Source organism: Chlorocebus sabaeus, chromosome 20 (genome assembly GCF_047675955.1).
Source record: "Chlorocebus sabaeus isolate Y175 chromosome 20, mChlSab1.0.hap1, whole genome shotgun sequence".
In the NCBI taxonomy this organism is placed as follows: Eukaryota; Metazoa; Chordata; class Mammalia; order Primates; family Cercopithecidae; genus Chlorocebus; species Chlorocebus sabaeus.
In genome coordinates, this window is record NC_132923.1 from 32,557,372 (window position 1) to 32,575,209 (window position 17,838).

The window sequence follows — 17,838 nt, forward strand, 5'->3', positions numbered from 1 at the left end:
AGACTTGAGATAAACAAAGTGAAAGCAATAACAAAAGTAATAGCTCTTCCAAAGGACTCAGCAGCCAAATCAAAAAAGAGTTGGCAGGACAATAATGAAACATATCCAGAGAAGCAGAAGTGCTAAAGAATGTGGCTACCAGAAGAGTTTAAAGATATTCAAGTATATCACATATACACACGTACATATAAGATATTTGGTGATTGAGAAACCTATGATTTTTTTTTTTTTTTTTTCACATAAAGTCTTAGGAGATACATTTAAGGAGAAGGATAGTCACTGGTGAAAGAGATTAGTGACCCAGAAGATCCAGTGTAAGAAATATTGACCGGGCACAGTGACTAAAGCCTTTGTAATCACAGCACTTTGAGAGACTGAGGTGAGTTGATTACCTGAGGTCAGGAGTTAGAGACCAGCCTGGCCAATATGGTGAAACCTCATCTCTATTAAAAATACAAAATTAGCTGGGCATGGTGGTGTGTGCCAGTAATCCCAGCTACTCGGGGATTGCTGAGAAAGGAGAAGTGCTTGAACCTGGGGGACTCTGTCTCAAAAGAGAAAGAAATATATTGGCAGCCCATTCGGAGGGCCCAGAGATCTGTGTCTTGCTTCAACATTGCTTGGATGGAACAGATCCAGGGACTCTTTCTTCCAGCCTCCGACCACCCTGGGATCTCCTCTCCACTTGCAAACTTTGGGACCATCTTCTCAGCCATCTCCTGCTTCTGGGGTCAGCCAACACCGTTTTTGTGGTTAGCTTCTTCTTGCCAACCAACCATGAGCTCCCAGATTCGTCAAAATTATTCCACAGAGGTTGAGGCAACCATCAACAGCCTGGTCAATTTGCACCCGCGGGCCTCCTACATCTACCTCTGTCTGGGCTTCTATTCCCACCGCGATAATGTGTCTCTGGAAGGCGTGGGTCACTTTGGCGAACTGGCCGAGGAGAAGCGCGAGGGCACAGAACATCTGAAAATGCAAAACCAACATGGCGGCCACGATCTCTTTCATGACATCCAGATGCCGGCTCAACATGAGTGGGATAAAACCCTGGACGCGACGGAAGCCACCATAACCTGGATTAAAAACGGAATCAGGCCCTTTCGGATCTTCATACCCTCGGTTGTACCCACACAGAATCCCATCTCTCTTGCTTCCTGGAGAGTCACTTCCTACGTAAGGAAGTAAAACTCCTCAAGAAGATGAGTGACCACCTTACCCATCACCATACGCTGGCCAGCCCAGAGGCTGGGCTGGGTGACTTATCTCTTTGAAAGGCTCACTCTCAAGCCCTACTAGGGAACTACTGTGCCCAGCGACTTCTGAAGGGCCCCTCGTAAAGCAACAGGGCTTCTGCCTAAGCCTTCTAGGAGCCACTAGGCAGCTTTTTGAACTACCCTGGAGCACTCTCTCAATCCTTGGAACAAGTGGAAATAAAGCTTTATGAAGCAGGGAAAAAAAAAAAAAAGAAAGAAAAAAAAGAAAAAAGAAAGAAAAGAAAAACAGTGCAAAAATAGAGAAATCATAATACAAAAATCAAGAGACTTGGACTGGAGTATAGATTCAGGAGCCCTAAAACATGAACTATAAAAGTTTCAGAAGCAGCACAAATGAAAAAAATAATAATAATATACTAATAAAAATGGCGAGACAATAGTTAAACAAATAATAGAAGTAAAAACTGATCGAAGATACATCAGTTTGTAAATCAAAAATCTCCCTAAGTTCTAGGCTAGATACACAATAATGAAAATCATAATAACATGTGTTAGATTGAAAGGAAATATCGTAAGCTTCTAGAGAGAGAGGAAAAAAAAGAAACTTACCTAGGAAATATATATAGATTCAGACGGGCAAAGTGCATCTCCTTTTGCAGCACTGGAAGCTAAAAAACAGCTGAGCAGTATTGATATATTACTGGCAGAGAAAGATTTCAACCCAACTATATTATTTATCTGCCAGAGAAAAAGAAAAATATTTGAGGGCATGAAAGAATTCCTGGAGTATAGATTGCCATCATACTCCAAACTTGAGACAAACATCTGAATAAAGATTCTAAGCAAACATCAAATGAAAAATAATGAGGATTTTAAGATGAGGAAATAATTAGAGGAAAGAAGTGAGCCATAAACCTTGTGAGATATGCTTATGGACAACTATAGACTGCATAGAAATGAGAAGTAGAAAAGCTGAATAAATGCATAGAAATGAGAAGTAGAAAAGCTAAAGAAGAATGTTTAAAATAGAAAGGGGCTATCGTTAAGAGAAATTAGTGCTGTACTATTTTCACAAAAGCAAAACAATGAGAATGAGAAAGTGAAGAAAGAAAGGGAAAAATAAATTACTACAATGTTATCTACAAAATGAAGAAAGAGTAGGGGATGAGAGTACTGGAAATTAGAATACTGGAAAGATCCATCTTATTTGTGTTTGGGGGAATTTGAACATCTGTCATGGGAAAACATTTGGGGCATAGTGCTTGATTATAAGATCAGGGAAAGTGACTATATCTGTTAATAAATGGAAATGTGCAGTATTTCCATTTACCAAGGAAAAGAAAGAGTAATGAAGAAGACTTTGAACACAGAAACAAGCATGAATGAAGTGAAAAAAAGAAAACTGTAAAATAAGTAATAAATATGAAGTAAAATAAAAATCTAGTATGTCATTAATTACATATAATGTTAACAGATTAAAATCTTCCATTAAAACACAGGAATCAGTTTAGGGTTAAAACACATCCTAAATGATCTTTACCATAAACACACCCTAAGCATGGTAATAATTAAAGGTTAAAATTAAGAGATGAACAAATAGATAACAAGTGTATGCAAACAAAAGGCAAGCAAGTAGAGTGATATTAATATAAGACAAGGTGTAATTTAAGGTTAAAAGCAATTAACAGGATAAAGGACATTGGAAAATAAGTAGGCATTCTTATTAAGGAAATATGAGTTATAAATGTATGTAACAAAATTAAAAATTAGATAAAAAACCAACATCTTAACTACAAGTAAAAGAACTTGATAAAATACAGTTATATTTGGAAACATCACTGTAACTCTTTCAAACTGGGTTATGTGCAATAAAACTCAAGGGGAATCCTCCTTGAGGGGATAGTCACTGGTTATAATCATTGATGGTTATAAATCAATTCTAGAACTTGAATGTTCCCTATTTTCAAGAGAAGGTAAAATATAACATAAGAGGGTACAGCACAATTAGCTGAAGGAAACGTGTGATTTGCTTTTGTTTATATACTTGCATTATGTTATTCCAGAAAGGCTGATATTTGTCTCCTTTGAAATATGCAATAATTAAATTTAGAAATTATTTATTTCAAAATCCAGATTATTTCTCGCTTATATTTAAGCAAGCCATAAACCAAAAGAAGTAAGCAAATATAAGAATGTGCCTATTGCAATTATATACTTACAACATTCATGTCATTGATTTAGTGTGAATAATGAAGTATACTGTAAGAAGAGCATAGTGTGGTCATATTTTTTAATGAAGGAAAGAAACCAGGAGAAGAAAGTTAGAAAGTTGTTTACTGCTCTTTTGACTTTGCCTTTAGTTTGTAGGGGATACATTTCCCCTGTTGAGAGAAAACTTGCAAAAGCTCCAGTGTTTTGATGTATGGTATCTGAACTCCAAAGAGAATGTAATCTTTGTGGTAAGCTATCCAAAAGAAGTCCTCATGGAATTTGAGCAACCTCTGAAAAAGATAACCACAGCAGCAGGATGCTTCTCTAGAAATGAAACACTTCTAAGAACAAACAGTAAAGCGTGCAGTTCTAGTGTATTCAGTTTTTATGTGTGGTATCTACTTATAATTTCTATGTTTCTAACCATCTCAGGATGATCAGAGTGATTTTCTCCAAAAATATGTAAAAACACAATTAGACAAACTCCAGCTCCTGGAATCAAATTGTAATCTTTACATATTTAAATGTATCAGATCTGATATCCAAGGGATTCTTTATCATTTCTATAAGAAAAGGAAAAACATTCATAATAGAAAAATATATGCTTAGTATAAACACATAGACATACTTTTAATAACTAGCAATAAAATTACAATAATAATGCTGACATCACTGTTAAATAAATATATTCAAATATAATGTTCTACAGCAAATTTTTTCTAATGATATTTATCAAAAGGAATGAGTATTAATAGACTAGGTATTTATTATAACACATGTTTAGATTAATGTGAAATATTCAGTATATTGAAAACTACACTTAATTAAGTATTTGGTTACTAGAAATTAAATGCTTGAATAATTAAAAGAATAATTAGTTTTATATGCCTAAATATGGTCCAATTAAAAGAAAATGAAATAAAAAACAATGACAGGAAATACTGAGTCATTTTTCTTCTCACAAATCAATTCTTAATTCAATTCAAATATAAAATATTCAATATCAAAGATAATTAAATTACCTTGATAATCCTCCACGCATCATCCAGGAATTCATATACATTTTATAAATTTTGAAACAATTTATATTTTCACAGTACATTATTCCCTTGTTTTAAGTTGCATTCCCTCAGAAGCTGATGTTGAGACATGGACTTGAATACACATAGTATTTGTGGGAGAGGATCTGATCCCAGGGAGCACCGATGGAGCAGAGGAAAAGTGCAACAAAGAAAGATAAAATGCCAATAAAATGGAATGCTAATTAGTGTTTATGAATGATTTATTACTGTTTTTATCTAGCGCTCAATCACCCCGGAGAGATTTTAAAGAGCACCCTTCCCTGTTTTCACACCTGAAGCGCAAGAACTCCAGTAGTTGAAGGATGCTCCCAAAGAAGTTAATTCCTTGGAATTTTGAATTGTGTAAGGATCTTTGAGACATAGAGAAAGTTCCCAGGCAATGAATGAGTCAGTGGAGCTTGCAGTAGAAAGGCTTTGGTATGGCATCCATGAAATAGCATATGGCAGGGACATGTAGATAGTTCTACACATTTTTAGGGCATAATGGAGTTCACAATATCTATTTTCTCCCAGAGACAATTTAAGAAATAGTAAATTAAAACCCCAAGATTATGTGAGCTGATTAAAGTTTTAAAGACATTTATTATAACCAGTGTGAATGTACTATAGTAAAAAGAACACACTTTTTATTTATAACAACTTTGTTATAATCCAGTTCTACACATAAATTCTTATAGCTGTGTGACTTTCAGAAAAGTTCTTAATCTTTCTTTTTTATTCGACTTTTATGTTAGATTCAGGGAGTACATGTCCTGGATTGTTACCTAGGTATATATTCCCCGATGCAGAGGTTTTGGGTCTGAATGATCCCATCACCCAAGTATTAAGCATCATACTCAGGAGTTTTTTCACCCCTTTACCCCCTTCCCACCTCCCCCCTCTAGTAGTCCCTAGTGTCGATTGCTGCCATCTTTATGTCAATTAGTACCTAGTGTTTAGCTCCCAATTATAAGTGAGAACATGTGGTATTTGGTTTTCTGTTCCTCCGTTAATGTACTGAGGATAATGGCCTCCAGCTATATCTATATTGCTGCGAAGGACATTATTTCTTTCTTTTGTATGACTGTACACTATCCTTTTGTGTATATGTACCACATTTTCTTTATTTACTCTACCATAGGTGGGCATCTTGGTTGATTTTGTCTTTGGTATTGTGAATAGCACTAAGATGAACATGCAAGTAAATGTGTCTTTTTGGTAGAACAATTTGTTTTCTTTTGGAGCTATACCCAGCAATGGGATTTCTGGGTTGAATGGTAGTTCTAAGTTCTTTGATAAATCTCCAAACTGCTTTCCACAGTAGCTGAACTAATTTACATTCCCAAAAGTATATAAGCATTCTATTTTATCAGCAGCCTTTCCAGCTTCAGCATCTGTTGTTTTATGACTTTTTAATAATGGCCATTTGGACTGGTATGAGATAATATCTCATTGTAGTTTTAACTGGCATTTGTCTGATGGTTAGTGATGATGAGCATTTTCTCATCTTTGTTTCTTGCTTGTATGTCTTCTACTGAGAAGTGTCTGTTCAGGTCTCTTGCCCATTTTTTAAATGGGTTATTTGTGGGAATATTTAATGGGGTTATTTGTTTTTTGCTTGTTTGATTAATTTCCTTATAGATTCTGAATATTAGACCTGTGCCAGATGCATAGCTTGCTAATATTTTATCTCATTCCATAGGTTGTCTATTACTATGTTGATAGATTTTTTTTTTTTTTCTATTCAAAAGCTCTTGTTTAATTTGGTCCCACTTGTTGCTTTTTTTGTTGTTGTTGTTATTATTGTGGGACTCTCTCTGTTTTATGCCCAGGCAAATCTCTAGGCTACTTGCCTGGTGCAACAGCCCGGGTCACCCAACCTGTCCTGTGTGGAGATCTTCGTGCAAGGGAACCTTCTTTGCCCCACACCCCGGCAGATCTCAAGGCATCTGGAGAACCCGCTCTCCCAGATTAGGAGCTTAAACTGCCCTCCATCCCTGAGCAGATAATTTAGAACTGAGGAAGCGCTAGGTATTTGGTAGTTGCCACAGAGGACCTTCAGTTGGACCTGCCCTTCCTGGCTTCCCTGTCCTCCAACACCACAACTAAGCAGGGAGCCCAGAGCACAGGGCATTCCATGAATCAGCCCATTGTCCGAGGTAACAGAGAGCTTCTGTTAGTAAACAAGGATCAGGTATACAATTTGGACTGGTATGAGATAGTATTGGCCACAGCCAGCTCTTACTTATATATGCTATCTAAGGGCATGTACAATGAATGACACAGTCCAATATAAAAACTGGCAAAAGAAGTGTGTAGTGTTATAGAAGCAAAGCCAAAAGACCCTATCCAGAATTCTCTACAATCCTAACCTTTCTGAACCTCAGTTTTGTTGGTAAGAGACAAAGAACTGCATTCAAGTAAATCATGTTACTATTAAAATAGATTAAATAACTTAAAACATTTATGAAACCTACTGTAGCCCAGATATACTTCAGGCACTCAAATAATTAATTTCCTTTTTAGTGAGATCTAAAATTCTGACTAGTATTAAGTCATTCTCTTACTATTTGTTATTTTAAGCTCTGGAAGATTCCCTCACACTTAGTTAGATTATATTTCTTTGTGTATTTCTTTGGTACCAGGTTTTATTCTATTTATCCATCTATTAGGAAACTGATTTGTCATTATTGACTATTAACCAATTTGGTACTTTTTTTTATTTTATGTACAAAAAAACTTAGGTATTGAGTAGCTGAGTAAGTGATGAGAAAGGGTGTTAAATCAGAAAGCATAAATAATTTTAAAAAGATTAAAACCTGAGACAATATTTACTGTCAAAGATGAATAAGGTGGAAAATAAAAGAAACTGAGAGCCATAAGGAAAGGGAAGGTTGAACTGAAAGTAGAATTATTAAAAGGATCTGGATCAAATAAAATTAAAATATGTAGAACAAAGCAAAATTATTAGGAAAACAAAATTTGCTTGTTAATAAATTAGTGCGATATATGAGACAGTAAGGGACAAGATTTTTGATATAGAAAGTAGAAACACTTATAAAAAAGATGACAGAAACTTTCCTAGAAGACAGCGTAAGAGTACAATAATGAAAATTTTAAGTAAGAAAAACATTAAAAAATCAAAAACAAGTTTTTACATTTTAACTTATAATCTCAAAGGAGAGCTTTAAAAGTGGATAAAGAAAGCATAATTCAATTTCACACATTACAATTCATCTTCACAATAATCATATAAATAGAAAACACATACTTGATTTTGATTTCAAATGATACTAAACTGAGGACAACAATATGATGTCAAAAAATGCTAAATCTTACATAACCACACAAAGACTTGCACATGAATGTTCTTAGCAGCATTTTTTCATAAGCCAAAAATTGAAAACAACTTAATTGTTCATCAACTGGTGAATTCAGAGACATATCAATGGAATACCATTACAATGAATTATTATTCAATGGTAAAAAGAATGAACTATTGATACATGCTAAGTACATGAAGCCAGATAAAAGACACCACATATTTCATGATTCTAATTTATAGAAAATATTCTGAAAAGACAAATCTATAGACACAGGGTAGATTAATGGTTTTCTATGGTGGGGAGATGGGGACAGATGGCAAGGTAAAGATTAACAGTGGACATTAATGATCGTAATGGGTTGCTGAAAATGTTCTAAAACTGACTTCTAGTATTTTGCACAACTTGATAAATCCAATAAAAAACCATTGAGTATTCACATAATTCACATTGAGTATTCACATGTAAAATCTACTCCAATCAAATTATAAAAGTGTTACATTTTGTACAAACAGAAAAATACTAAAGCTCCACAAAATAAAAGTGATCTAATGGCACACAATTCAATAAAGAGATGAATCTGAAAGAATGTATAACTTTTAACTACATTAATTATAACAAATGCAAATAAAAATTGTTTGCAGAAGATTCTCTCTCTATCTTCCAGAGACCTTGTTAGGAAAGGGAAAGATGGCTAGTCAAGGAGGAGCAAAAAGACTTTGGTTTTCATACTCCTGACAAATACATATTTGAGAAGGAGCTGGGCTGTCCTCTCTTGACCAGAGGAGGAATAGCAGTTCCTCCTGTGTATTGCAAAGTCTACTTGTCAAAATACCAGAGATATCCTTGGGCTTCCCCTTCTCAGAATGCCAACTGAGTAAGAATGTGATTTAATGGGAGCAGTCAAACAAGCACAGGCCATGTAACCTGCCATATCAAGACTGAGCAGTGCTTTCATAATTGATCTGCTGAAACATTTAAAAGATGAAAAGATATTTTGAAACAAATAACTGTAACTAAATCCTTATTGCATATTTACATTTGACACATGCTACATATACATACTTTCAGAATCAAGTTTATAGGCAAGTGTCAGGAGCAGCTTTATATCCAAGGCATAGAGGCTTAAATCATTGTACAGGATTTTCTGATGACAAAAGGAAAACATCATCACACAAAGTCATTTGTGTATTAAAGTGTCTTAGCCTCAGGACTGATATTGTCTCAGGGACTTCTTAATCAGCGCAAAAACATCTTGAACATATCCTTATCATGCACTTAGCAGCTTATAATGAAATGTGCTGCTTGTGTATCAGTTTTCAACACTTAAGTCACTAAATGATAAGATCAATTCTTTAGGGCAACTATGCCTTTTATTCAATTTTGTTGTTTAGCAACTAGCCCAGTGACATAGTAGGTACTCAATAAACATTTGATAAAATAAATTAATCCTTAACTTACAAGTGTAGTTATAAAGCACACAATTTTCCTGTGAATGTGCATATTGGGATTGGAATAAACAGCCTGAACTACTTTTTGTGTTTCCTTCTCTCAGAGTTATCTATCCTTTGCCAGCTACCCAATTACCAGTTATAATAAAGCATGGTTACACAGCTTGCTCCCAGGCAAATATTTGTATGCTAAATCAGTTAACCAGACCATATTTAGCCTTTGCCAGCATGTGATAAATCTTTTAAACAAGGGAGATATAAATGTGATTAGGCATTCTCACCAAATATTTATAAATTTAAGTGCTTTAAAGCGCATCCAAATAATGTAATTTCCATCAATTTATAAAGGTAAGATGATTTGTGTTGGCACTCAAATTTTTATATATATATTTATATATTTATATATATTTATATATTTTTATATATATTTATATATATTCATATATATATTTATATATATATTTATATATATACACACACACACACACAGAGAAAGCATCTTTTTAAATATTTTTCCCGAACCATTCCATGATTGACCTTTTTCTCAAAGTTTTTCAAGACACACAAGAAGTTTTCCTTATTATAAACAGAAGTTACCTATTTATTAATCTATATTTTAGTATAAAAATAATTTTTATTGCTATCAAAACTAAAAGCCTGGTTCTGTGGCTTATATCTGTCATTCCAACACTTTGAGAGACCAAGGCAAGAGAATTATTTCACACTAGGAGTTCAAGACCAGCCTGGGCAACACAAAAAGACCCCATCTCTATAAAAAAATTAAAAAATTAGCTGGGCATGATGGCACACCCCTGTAGTCCTGGCCACTCAGAAGGTTGAGGCAGGAGGATCATTTGAGCCCAGGAGGTCAGGCTGCAGTGAGCCATGTTTGCACTACTGCATGCACTCCAGCCTGGGTAACAGAGCAAGGCTCTGTCTCTAAATACATATACATGTGCATATGTGTGTGTGTGTGTGTGTGTGTGTGTGTACAAGTTAAAGTTAAAAATCTATTGTAACATAATATCCTAAATGCTAGGTAGTTTGGAAATAAGTATTACTGGGATCTTACTAATATTATATGATATATGATATAAAGTAATTGTAATGTTCCATTTATAATGTTATTTAAATTTTGAAAAATATTATTAAGCACAGATATAAATTAATTTATTTGAAAGTTCTGATATGTTAATTTTGTTATACTATTAAGAATATTTTTTCTTTGATTTTATTGGGTTGTTCTATCAATAGGCCTGAATTTCTTAGAATTTTAGGAGCTGTAGTAATTCTTTCAGTGAATCTTTCTTCATTTTATTTGTTCAAAAATAATGTGATAAAACTAAGTTTTGCAGCTTAAAAACTGAAACAGGAGGCTGTATTTAACTTGTGAAGTCACCGTTAAAATTAAAGAGATCATTTTTACTAGAATAATGAGACTCAAAACAAGATGATAGTGATTGGCTGAGAATGAGAAGAGAAAGAACACAGACTTTTTTAAAACGTCTAAAAGTGAAAGGAAGGAAAATGATGAACGTGTGGCATGAGGAAAATTAGGCAGTGTATAGGCAGATAGTTTAGGTTAGAAAGCAGGAACCAGTGTAAAGAAAGAAAACAAATATAGATAAACAATGAATAATTAATCACATAATATCCTACAGGTTGAAAAGAAAAAGGAAAGGAAGGAAAGAACAATATAACCAAAATGAAGACTAACATTTGAAGGTGCAGAAGAACAACTGGCACTGAGAGTCATGCTGGAGCAGAACAAGAAGGCACCGTCACAGGTTGTGGGCCTGGCGTGGGTTGGGCGTCCAGCACAAGTCCTGCGAGGAGGCTGTTCATGCACATGTGCAACCTGATGTGGGCTATCAGAATCTGAGTGGAGTAAGTATGGCACCAACATGAGGGTAGCGCCTGGGGTGAGCTATATACATACAGGTATAAACACACACATGTACACACACATATGTATACATAATGTGTGCATATATACATACATATGTGTGTGTGTGTATATATATGGATGTATGTGTTATATGTCTATTTGCTAAGAGAATCTGGGCACAATAAAACCCCAATAGTAATGAGCGCACTTAGTATTCACGTGCTGAATTATAAATATTATTATCCACTAAAAGAAATCAAGACTCCTTGGAGAAATGGCTGAATCTGGAGGTGGAGCAGGGCATTTGGAAAATGAGCCTGGAACATTTATTGTGACAGATAGCAAGGAAGTGCTTAAAGAAGAATGGGGACATGTCCAGAGGACATAGAAGCCAGCTTGAAGGCACACTCTCTCTGATTGGCCAACTCTAAGAAAAGATCAATATCAAAATAAAAATTAACAATAAGTTGTTATCCATTAAATGATAATACATGCATCCACACTGAAATAATACATAAATATACTAATATATTGAAAGTTGAATATTATATTGAGTTATTCCAAAGTACTGCACCTCTGCACAAATTATTCAATAATTATAAAGGGCAAAAGAATCCCTTCATAGGGGAGAAAGCTGTTAATACATGATTTTGGTGAAAGAATCAAAGTAAACAACACAGTAATAAGAAAGGTAACCGGAACCTGTACACAACTGGCAGAAAGCAATGAGGAGAATACATATTACTTGTCTAATACTCTTGCCAATGAAACATAATCTAAATCTAGTTATGAGAAAATATCAGTCAAAAAACAATTGAGGGCATTCTGCAAAATAATGGATCTGTTATCTTTAAATTTCAGTCATAGAAGTGAAAATAAAACTGCAGAAATGTTCCGACTGGAAGAGACTTATAAAGACCTGTCACCTAAATATAATACATTATTTTGAACAATATTATTTTGCCATAAGGTACCTTACTGAAAAATAAAGAAAAATTTGAGTGAGGTCTGAAGATTATAGGTAGTAATGTATGACTGTCAATTTCTTTATTTTGATAGTCATAAGTGTGGTTATATACGGAGACAGGTTTGTTTTTAAGAATTATCCAAATTATATTCAGGGTGATGGAGCATCGATTTGACAACTTATTTTCAAATGGTTTAGGAAAAAAGTCATTTGTGCTACAATTTTTCTATAACTTTAAAATGGTTTCTAACATTATAGAAACAATAAGAAAATGAACACAAAGAAACTTGATATGGTAATGGAGCTGTTATATACCTTTATTATATCCCTTGATTGTGCATACATTGGTCAACACTCAATGAAGCATGCCTTTAAAATGAGTACATTTCATTGTACACAAACTACAGTTGTACACAAGTGCACTTTAGTACCGTTGTTTAAAAATATGTATGCGTATTTGAAAATAAGAAAGAAATATCTTGATGAAAAATAAAAATTAATCTCATGATGGTGAGAAGGTACTGAATTTTGTGATTTGATGTGAGACAAATGGCATGCGAATTCGAAGGCCACCTGAGAAAAGAAGACAAGTATCTCGCATTTGGCAGAAAATTACAATCAGGATCCACTCATTAAGTCTAAAGCTGGAACTGTGTTATCCATTTATTTAAAAAAAAAATAAAAAGCTCATTTATTAGAAAAAGAGCTTCAGTGGGCTTCCCAAGTTGCTGCTGTGAACACATGGGATCAGAACCTAAAGGTTCAGCACCTATAGTCACAAGGAAGACTTTGAACTAAAGACCAATCCATTCTGAGGGACCAGGATTTAAGCAAACAGTAAGTTACCATAAAGGGAGGAACTTGGTCAGGAGATTAGCTCTTAAACGTAAAATACCAAATTTAAAAGAGCATATACTTCCAAGAAAGACAAACAACACACTGAACAAAATGCCAAAAGAAAAAGAAAAGATATTAGAGTAATCCAAAATAACTATAAAGCAACTATATTTATAGATATTGTATAAAGTGATGAAATAATATATGTAAAAATAAGAATTTCTTAAATAAGAAAGGACAGTTATGAAGCTAAACACAAAGCAATTTTCTACAGGAACTCTGGGGATTAAAAAATCAGTAAAAATGTCAACATAAATAGTTACAACTAAAAGTGAATTTAGCAATTGGATATAGCTGAAGAAAAATTAATTGATTACAATAATGCAGAAAATCTTTAAGAATGTAGCACAGAAAGGTTAAATAATCAATGATACTAAAGAAAAACTAAGAAACACAGAAAATGGAGCAAGACATTTCAACATATCTAATAAAGAAGGAGCAACAAGTGATATTTGGAGAGATAAAGACACTCTGTGTGTGTGTGTGTGTGTGTGTGTGTGTGTGTGTGTGTGTGTGTGTGTGTGTGTAAAGGGAGAGATATTCCCAGAATCTACCAGAAAAATCTAACAGAAAAAATTTCTGTTACTGGCCTCGAATCCATATGGGTCTGCAGCAACCTCAATTCCTGCCTCCTCAGAAGAAGGAATTTGACTAAGGGGCATAAGCCAGAAGGAGATTCTGAGGTAAGTAACCCCACAGGTGCTCAGAGAAAGGAAAATTCAAGAAGGGAAGTCAGAAGTTGATTTTGGAGGGGCAGAGAATCCATAAATGCTAAAGGTCTCAGGTAAATGTGAAAGGACTCATTCCCTACACCAGGAATTGAGCCTTGGCCACCATTATAAAATGGTGAAGACTTAGCTGCTGAGCTACAGAATTGGGCAGTTTTCATTGCTCTTTCCAGAAGGTTCCTGGAGGCAGCCAATTTTGAGCTGTCAGTGGCTTTTAATTCACTCAAAATAATTTTTAGTGTGGCCAGGCATGGTGACTCATGTAATTCCAACACTTTGGGAGGCTGAGGCGGGCAGATCACCTGAAGCTGAAAGTTCGAGACCAGCCTGGCCAACAGGATGAAACCCTGTCTCTACAAAAAGAAAAAAGAAAAAAAAGGAAAGAAGTACAAAAGTTTGCTGGGTGTGGTGGCCTGTGTCTGTAATCCCAGCTACTCAGGCGGATGAGGCAGGAGATAGCTTGAACCTGGGAGTTAGAGATTGTGGTAAACTGAGATAGAGCCACTGCACTCCAGCCTGGGAGACCAGAGTGAAATTCCATTTCAAAAAAAAAAAAAACAGTGCTAACTATAACATAAACTCAAAAATTCCTGTCCTCCAGACAGCAGAGAATAAAAGAAAGTATTGCCACATGGTTACAAGATCAAGCTCCCAAGGAGGTAAAACAAGACAAGAGGGAAACTTCATCTAGCTTTTTGGTTGGTTGGTTTCAAGGACCTGCAGTAAAGTTTGTAACTGAAGTTTTCCAGGCTGCCTTGACCAGTGGGCTATGAGATCCTAAGCCCATGTTCTGTCCTGAGGTATCACTCTCCAACATAGCACAACACAGAAAGACAAATGTATAGCACAAAGTACACCAGATTCGCTACAATCTGAAACTAGCTTCACAAATCCTTTTTCTTACTAATGAAAATGTTGCAGAGGAGACAGTGATTTTTACCATTGCTACAGTAGATTTGCATAGAGAAAGAGGCTGTAATTCTGACTGATAAGAATTTACCCTTTTGTCAGCATGCCAGGTTTCTGGGTTCCCTTTCCCTGAGCAGCCCTAGCAACCTTGCTCTCTGTATTGTAGCCCTGGGGGCCAAGCTGCAAAACAAAGAAAAATTACTATTATCTTTTTATTTCATGAAACCACAGACCAAAAATCCTCTTAATATTGTAAGATGCTGCCCAAGTGGTTTCATGGAGTAGCCAAATTAATATTTTCCACTTTGGCCAGAGCAAAATATGCCAGACAAAACATAGACATTAGTCACTTCTCTTAGCAACCAATACCAGACTGGAAAGTTTCAAACTGGCCCCCTGATAAAACGTGTCTCCTTTGTCTCTACCAGAAAATGAAAGGAATTGAAATTAAGAGAAGGGAGAGATTGAAGGGTGGTGCCAAGACCGAAAGGAGAAAGAGGTAGAGAGATAGTGAAAGAGGTTGGAGAAGAGAGTAAAAAGGGGCCGCTTACCCTATTTAAAATTGGTGAGATGTTCCTTGGGCTGGTTGGTCTGAGGACTAGAGGTCATAGGTGGATCTTTCTCACGGAGCAAAGAGCAGGAGGACAGGGGATTGATCTCCCAAGGGAGGTGCCCTGATCCGAGTCAGGGCACCAAAATGTCATGCGCGTCCGTGTGAAGAGACCACCAAACAGGCTTTGTGTGAGCTACATGGCTGTTTATTTCACCTGGGTGCAGGGGGGCTGAGTCCAAAAAGAGAGTCAGCGAAGGGAGATAAGGGTGGGGTCGTTTTATAGGATTTCGTTAGGTAAAGGAAAATTACAGTCGAAGGTGGGTTATTCTCTGGTGGGTAGGAGTGGGAGTCACAAGGTGCTCAGCGGGGGAGCTTTTTGAGCCAGGATGAGCCAGAAAAAGGAATTTCACAAGATAATATCATCGCTTAAGGCAAGGATCAGCCATTTTCACTTCTTTTGTGGTAGAATGTCATTGGTTAAGGCGAGGCCGGGCATTTGCACTTCTTTTGTGATTCTTCAGTTACTTCAGGCCATCTGGGCGTATACCTGCAAGTCACAGGGGATGCGATGGCTTCGCTTGGGCTCAGAGGCCTGACACCCTCAGTTGTCCATTTTAGAACACACACAGAGAAAACAGGAGAATAGGAATGCATGTTCTAACACAAAAGATAGGAAAGGGAAAGGAGAGAAAGAGGGAGAGAAAAGCATTGACTGCAGTGGGTTGGGGAAGACAAGGAGCTCAGTGAAGTCAGAGAAAGACCCACCCATTGCAGCAACAGTGAATCAGAATTTCAGGCAAACACTTGTTAGTAGCAAAGGGATCTTTTCCAGCTGTCCCATCTGATCTTAAGTTTTTCTCTGTGGGGAGGAAAAAGCTCCCTATGTTCTATGATCCTGCACATGCCACCCATAACTGTAATTAGACAAAAGTCATTTTCCTTCTGTTAGGAAGTTATGGTTTGTACTGCATGTCACTGTGCACATCCTGTGAGTGGAGAGCAGATAAAGAAGTTATCTGCATACTGTAGAAGTTGTCACCCCTCAAGAGATTGCTCAGTTAGATTTTTTCTAGGGCTTGTCTGAATAAGTGTGGGCTATTTCTAAACCCCAGAGGTAGGACTGTTCAGGCTGAAGTTATTGGTTAACAATTTAATTAGCTTGTCTGGGAGAAATAGGGATATTAGAGAGAAAAATGAATTCAGAGGTTGAGTAAATATTAAGTGAGCACAAATTGTGGAAAGCGTTATTTTTGCCCTACGGAAGTCTAGAGTATTTCAACTTTACCAGGGACTGGTGGGAGAATAGTAATTGATCCCTTAAGTAATATAAAGGAGTATGAATCTTTCCTTTTGAAGAAAGGGGATATCATTCGCCCTGATTGTGCAACATTATTTGGAGGCGAGTTGCTTAGAGAAAGAGATTAGCACAGAGTAGGCAGCTTTTGAATGCAAAAGGAGCATTTATAATTTTACTTGCCACCTCCAGAGTTGCCCTTGGCTTTGTTCTGTTGATTTCTGAGCTGTTAGCTGCTGTAGCAGAGAGCCCCTTCCACTAAAGGCCATTAAGAGTTGGAATTCTGTCCTGGGGGCCCTTGTGGTAGAGAAGGCAAGCCACACAGGCTTTTCCCTATGTTTATGCCATTGGGGCAGTTTGCCTTCCAGTGGCCTGGCTTCCTGCACCAATGGCAGTTCCTGGAAGCCTATCCTTAGGGCAACCTGGAGGGTGCTGGAGAGCTTGTAAAGCAGCCCCTAGTTGAGTCTGCCTCCTGTCTCTGCATTTTTCCTTTTTCTGATCCCAGTCCTCTTTATTCTACTCTCAGTTATAAAAGACTGAGAAGGTGAATTTGAGGACGTCCTGCACGGGGTCCTTGGGTTCCAAGGCTGACTTTTGTAATTGCCACCCAGTTTTTTGTTTGTTTGTTTGTTTGTTTTTTTAGATGGAGTCTCGCTCTGTCACCCAGGCTGGAGTACAGTGACACGATCTCAGCTCACTGCAACCTCCATCTCTCGGGTTAAAGCAAGTCTCGTGCCTCAGCCTCCCGAGTAGCTGTGATTACAGGTGCTTGCCACCACACACAGCTAATTTTTATATTTTTAGTAGAGATGGGGTTTCATCATGTTGGCCAGGCTAGTTTTGAACTCCTGACCTCAAGTGATCTGCCCTCTTCGGCCTCTCAAAGTGCTGGGGTTACAGGCACGAGTCACAGCACCTGCCCCTCCCAGTTCATTTTTAAGCCAAAAAGTAATACAAAGAAAAACTAGTTTTTTGTTTTAAGGTTTGAGAGAATCAAACTTTTCCTAGTTTGCGGGGATGCATCTGAGGGACATTTCCTATGGGATGAAGTTGCAGTTACCCACCTGTGAAGAGAAAACAGAGGTGAAAAAAAGGAAAAGGAAAAAGGAAGGTGCCCCCTCTACTTTTCTATGATCCTGAGTGGGGTGTCCCACGTTGTTATTTGGGTTCCAGAATGAACTAGTCTTACCATGTACCATTGGTACCATTTTGCCACAATTATGTACTTGAGAACAGAGAAGATACTGGAGTGAACAGTGAACCCCTTATTTATCCTTGGGATTCTGGAACAACTAGTCTTACTTTGTACCCCTAACCTTTCATCTGTGTTCTAATGGCA

At 36.6% G+C, this 17,838-nt stretch overlaps 1 pseudogene; it reads left to right on the forward strand.

Annotated features, from left to right (window-relative positions):
- Positions 1 to 777: 777 nt before the first annotated feature.
- LOC103225892 (ferritin light chain pseudogene) lies at positions 778 to 1,299 on the forward strand (annotated as a pseudogene).
- Positions 1,300 to 17,838: the final 16,539 nt, after the last annotated feature.